We start from the raw sequence: 5,804 nt of genomic DNA, 5'->3' as shown, positions 1-5,804 counted from the left end.
ACCATTGTTGTTTGGGAAGGATGTTGTTTTTTTAATTAATTAATTAATTAATTAATGTTGATTATTATTATTTTAACTATTTTTATAATTATTTTTATTTGTTTATTTTTTTATTTATTTTTGGGCTATTACAAGAAAACTCGTTTCTAAACTCGTGATTCGAATCACTCCACAAGAGGTTTGATCACTACCACTTGAATGACTCTAGCATGTAAGTTCTAAACACAAGAATATGCAAAGAAGATCTTAGCTCTCAACAAAGCTAAAAAAAATAGAAATTCTATTCATTTTTAATTAAAAAATTTGATGTCCCGAATCAAAGAAAATGAGGCTTTATATAGCCTTTACAACCTTAACCTATATGACACATAACTTCCAAATTAAATTTGCTACTAAATGAGAAATACCCATAACCTTCATATTAAAATGGCTAGTTAACGGTGGAATATGGTAACCTATTTTGGTTACGATATAACCTTAACTTTTAAATTAAAAACAACCAAATATTTAAATTATAATCAAATAGTGCAATGAATGAAATGTGCTTATTTGTATCCTTGCACTGGTTCCATAAATTTTAGTTGAGTTCATTAAATGCAACTTAAAGTGCATTTAATGCATCTCTTTCTTGAAGCTCAACTTTGCACAACATATAATGGAGGTCTCCAACGTCTTCTAGAATTTTCCTTGATGAGCACACCATAGTTTGAATATAAGTGTACAAGGTTTGTTGTAGCTTCTTGGCTCTCATCCTTGTAATTGGACCTTGAGGTATGGGAATTCCTTGGTCGTGGTTCATATCATTCTCCCCCTCTTGAGAAGGATTCGTCCTCGAATCCCAGCCATTACCTACATCAAAAGGACTCAAATCAACAACATTAAAAGTTGCACTAACACCATACTTACCTGGTAAATAAATTTTATGACCATTGTCGTTGATATGCTCAAGAACTTGAAATGGTCCATCTCCTGGAGGTAAAAGCTTAGATTTTCTTTGAGTAGGAAATCTTTCTTTTCGGAAATACAGCCAAACCCAATCTCCTGGCTTGAAGATGACAATCTTGCGTCCTTTATTAATTCGGGTGGCAACCTTGGAATTTTGCTTCTCAATTTGTTCTTTTACTTGCTGGTGTAGTTTATGAACAAACTCAACCTTGGCATTTGCATCAAAATTCACCAACTCTTTTGATGGCATATGTAACAAGTCAATGGGGGTTAAAGAATTAAAGCCATAAACAATTTCAAAAGGTGTGCATTTAGTAGTGCTATGAACAATCCTATTATATACAAATTCTATAAATGGCAAACAATCCTCCCAAGTCTTAAGATTCTTATCAATAATAGCCCTAAGCATAGTAGTCATGGTTCTGTTAACAACTTCAGTTTGTCCATCCGTTTGAGATACAAGTAGTTGAATATACTAGCTTAGTTCCTAACTTACCCCCATAAAACACGCCAAAAGTGGCTTAAAAATATTACATCACGATCACTAACGATGCTTTTAGGAATGCCATGCAATCGTACAACTTCCCTAAAGAACAAGTCAGCAATATATTTTGAATCATCAGTTTTGTGACAAGGAATAAAATGAGCCATTTTACTAAATCGATCAACCACAACAAAGATGTTATCATAACCTTTCCTAGTCCTAGGTAAACCTAAAACAAAATCCATTGATATATCAATCCAAGGACTATTAGAAACAGGTAATGAGGAGTATAAACCATGTGGTTGAAGCCTAGACTTAGCTTGTTTACATGCTATGCAACAAGCACAAACTTTATTAACATCATGTCTCAATTTAGGCCAAAAAAAATGTTCAGAGAGCATTTCATAAGTTTTAGAAACTCTATGGTGTGCCAGTAAACCACCTCCATGAGCTTCCCTCACAAGTAGCTCACGTATGGAACAAGATGGTATGCAAAGTTTGCCTTTTCGAAACAAAAATTCATCTAACAACAAGTAATTATCCACAACGAGTCCTTTTTCACAAGATTCAACAAAAGGAGCTAAGAATATGTCATGTTGATACAAATCCTTTATGTGTTCAAAACCCAACAACTTAGCATTCAAAGTATTGAGGAGGACATACCTTCATGATAAAAAATCTGCAACAATGTTCTTCTTACCTTGTTTTATTTTATGACGTAAGGGAATGTTTCAATAAATTCTAACCACTTAGCATGTCCTATGTTGAGTTTATTTTGTACTCTAAAATGCTTTAAACTTTCATGATCCATATGAATAACGAACTCCTTATGCCAAAGAAAATGTTGCCAGGTTTGCAATGCACGAACCAAAGCATAGAGCTCTTTGTCATAAGTTGGATACATCAAAGATGCACCAGTCAACTTCTCACTAAAGAACATTAAAGATCTTTGATTTTGCATTAATACAGAACCTATCCCTACTCTACTAGCATCACATTCAATTTCAAAAGTTGACTCAAAATTAGGTAATGCAAGCAAGAGAGCAGAACTCAATTTTTCTTTCAAAGTATTAAAAGCAAGTTCTTGATATTTTTCCCATATAAAGGATACATTCTTCTTAACAAGTTCATTCAAGGGTGAAGCAGTTGTACTAAAATTCTTAATGAACCTATGGTAGAAACTTGCAAGACCATGAAAACTTCTTACCTCACTTACATTTTTAGGCGTAGGCCAATCTTTTATAGCCTTCACTTTCTCCTCATCAACCTCAACACCATTAGATGAAACTACAGACCCAAGAAAGTTAACTTTGTCCATGCAAAAGCTACATTTCTTTAAATTTACATTTAAACATTCGTTTCTTAAAGTAGTCAAAAAATTGCGTACATGGGTAATATGATCATCTAAAGATTTAGAGTAAACAAGTATGTCATCAAAATAAACAACCACAAACTTACTAAAGTATTCTCGTAAGACATGATTCATTAGTCTCATGAATGTACTAGGTGCATTAGTTAATCCAAAAGGCATAACCAACCATTCATAAAGACCATACTTGGTTTTAAAAGCTGTTTTCCACTCATCCCCAATATGCATGTGAATTTGATGATAACCTGATTTTAAATCAATCTTAGTAAAAAGACTACATCTATGCAATTCATCAAGCATATCATCTAATCTAGGAATTGGATGCCTATACTTTATAGTTATCTTGTTTATAGCCATACAATCAACACACATACGCCAAGAACCATCTTTCTTAGGTACAAGACTAACTGGAACAAAACAAGGACTCAAACTTTTACGTACATACCCTTTAGCAAGGAGTTCACTTACTTGCTTTTGTATGTCTTTAGCCTCCTTTGGATTAGTCCTATATGCCTGGTCGGTTTGGAATGGGCGCGCCAGAGATGAAGTCAATCTAGTGTTCAATTCCTTTAAGTGGTGGCAAATTACTAGGCATCTCCTCAGAAAATAAATCTTTAAACTCTTGCAAAAGCACAACAAAATCACTAGGTAAAGAAGGGTTAAGCATGTTAGTAAAGTAACAACACCCCTTGCACATAACTACAAGAATAGTACGGTTAGAGAGAAAAACATTCCTAGCCTCACTTGATCTAACATACAAGCTTACTGATTTGGCTTTTTTCTCTTATTTTTTCTGTAGGCTGAGTGCTACTCTCTTACTTTTCACTCAAGCTCTTTTTATCACTTGATTCTTTTTCAATCTCTGCTTTTGCATCAGACTCTTTCCTTTTCTTTTCAAGTTTGCAATGATCAATAAATACATCTTTTGGAGACAATGGGAGAAGAGTAGTTTTTCTACCATTGTGAGTAAAAGAGTATCGATTTGCATACCCATTATACATTACCCGTCAATCAAATTGCCAAGGCCTCCCAAGTAGTAAATCTCCAACATGCATGGATACAACATCACATAAAACATCATCAACATATTTTCCAATAGTAAAAGAAACAAGAGCTTGTTGAGTTACCCGTACTTCCCCATGATCATTCAACCATTGAAGCTTGTAGGGTCGTGGATGTAGTTGTGTCTTTAAATTAAGTCTTTTGACCAGAATGGAACTCACAACATTGGTGCAACTACTGCTATCAATGACAACACTACATGGTACAGATTGAACAAGACACCGAGTATGAAATAAGTTCTCCCATTGGTCTAGGCCATCCTCTTTAATGTGGGTGTTTAGAGCTCGTCGAGTAACCAAAGATATATGTGTAGGGCCCTCTTCACTAAACTCCTCACTCTCATCAGTTTCCTCATTTATGTCGTCATGTGCCTCGTCATCCGTAACAATTTCTCCCTCTTTGATGGTCATAGTTCTTGCATTTGGGCAATCTCTACTATAGTGTTCTACCCCTTGACATCTCCAACACTTTAAATCTCTATTTCGAACATTAGACTTTTCTACTTTTTCTTTCCCTCTTCTGGAACTCTCCCCTTTCTCAAATTTAGCTTTAGGCTTCTCATTAATCTCTTGATTTCTATGCTTATAATCAATGTTCTTACTATTCTTTTTCCATGTAGAAGTCAAATTGGACAAAGTTTTAGAAGAATACCGTTGAGACCTTCGTTGGATTTGCCTCTCGATCTTAATTGCAATATGCAACAACTCCTCCATATTAGAATAAGGCTGTAAATCAGTCTTGTCTGCAATCTCTGTGTTTAACCAATTAAGAAATCGCGCCATGAGAGCCTCCATGTCCTCATCAAGATCAAGTCGATCCATCAATGTATCCATCTCCTTGTAATAATCTTCCACAGATTTGCGTCCTTGTTTCAATGCATGAAGCTTTTGCGCCATGTCCCGTTAAAAATATTGTGGAACAAAACACTTCCTCATGGACTCTTTGAACTTGCACCATGAATCAATTGGTGCTTCAAGGTTTCTTCTCCTACTTGACATCAATTTATCCCACCAAATTTGAGCATATTGTTTGAATTGAGCAATGCATAACAGTACCTTCTTTTCATCACTAAAATTATGATAGTTGAACATTGAATCCACCGCTTTCTCCCACTCAAGGTACTCCTCTGGATCGGTTTTGCCATAAAGCTTGGGAAGTTTTAATTTGATGCTCCCCACGTTACGATCAATTCTATCATCATAAGGAACACGTTGTTGTAAATTATGAGACCTTCTTCCAAGGTCTCTCCCTCGCATCAAGCCACGACCAACCGCATGTGGATTATCCTCGTGGTGATCAGAATTGTTGCCCTAATATTTATCGGTTAAGGGCGCAGGTAGTGTAATCCTCTATCGAGCTTGGTTTTGAATCTGCAATCTTCCTATTCGATCGGTCAACTCTTCTATTCCTCGAATTAGTCTTTCCATGGTTCGTTGTTATGCTTCTCTCAATCGAGCATCAGTAATGATATGAACCAAGAGACATCAATCATACAATATACTTCAATGAAGATGTGAAGAAAATATTGTTGAAATTATCAAAACATATTTCAATTCATGCCACCTTAAAGAAGAATGAAGTTTCATGTTATAACTTTGGGTAGATTACAATTTAGAGTTATTGTATTTCATTAATGTATTTTAAGACTTTTTATTTACTTTAGGTAACAATTACATAATGGTTAATTATGGCCATTAAATATGAATGTTACGACTCTTGGAATGTGTTTAATAGTTTCATTTTGAGGCTATATAGAGTCATGTATGTTGTATTTGTAAATAGAATTCAAAAATGTAGTAAAAAAGAGCATTTGTGCTTTCTTTAGCCAATGGCTAAGTTTCTTTGCAATTCTATGTAGTTTAGGTTGCATGTAGAATCATTCAAGCTCGAGATGATCAATCTTGCTTGTGGAGTGGTGGTTCGTGTTCTACTCTCAGTTTATGC

This window comes from Cucurbita pepo, chromosome 12 (assembly GCF_057944985.1).
Source record: "Cucurbita pepo subsp. pepo isolate OVF chromosome 12, ASM5794498v1, whole genome shotgun sequence".
NCBI lineage: Eukaryota > Viridiplantae > Streptophyta > Magnoliopsida > Cucurbitales > Cucurbitaceae > Cucurbita > Cucurbita pepo.
The sequence above is the reverse complement of the archived record's forward strand: the minus strand, read 5'-3'. Positions refer to the sequence as shown.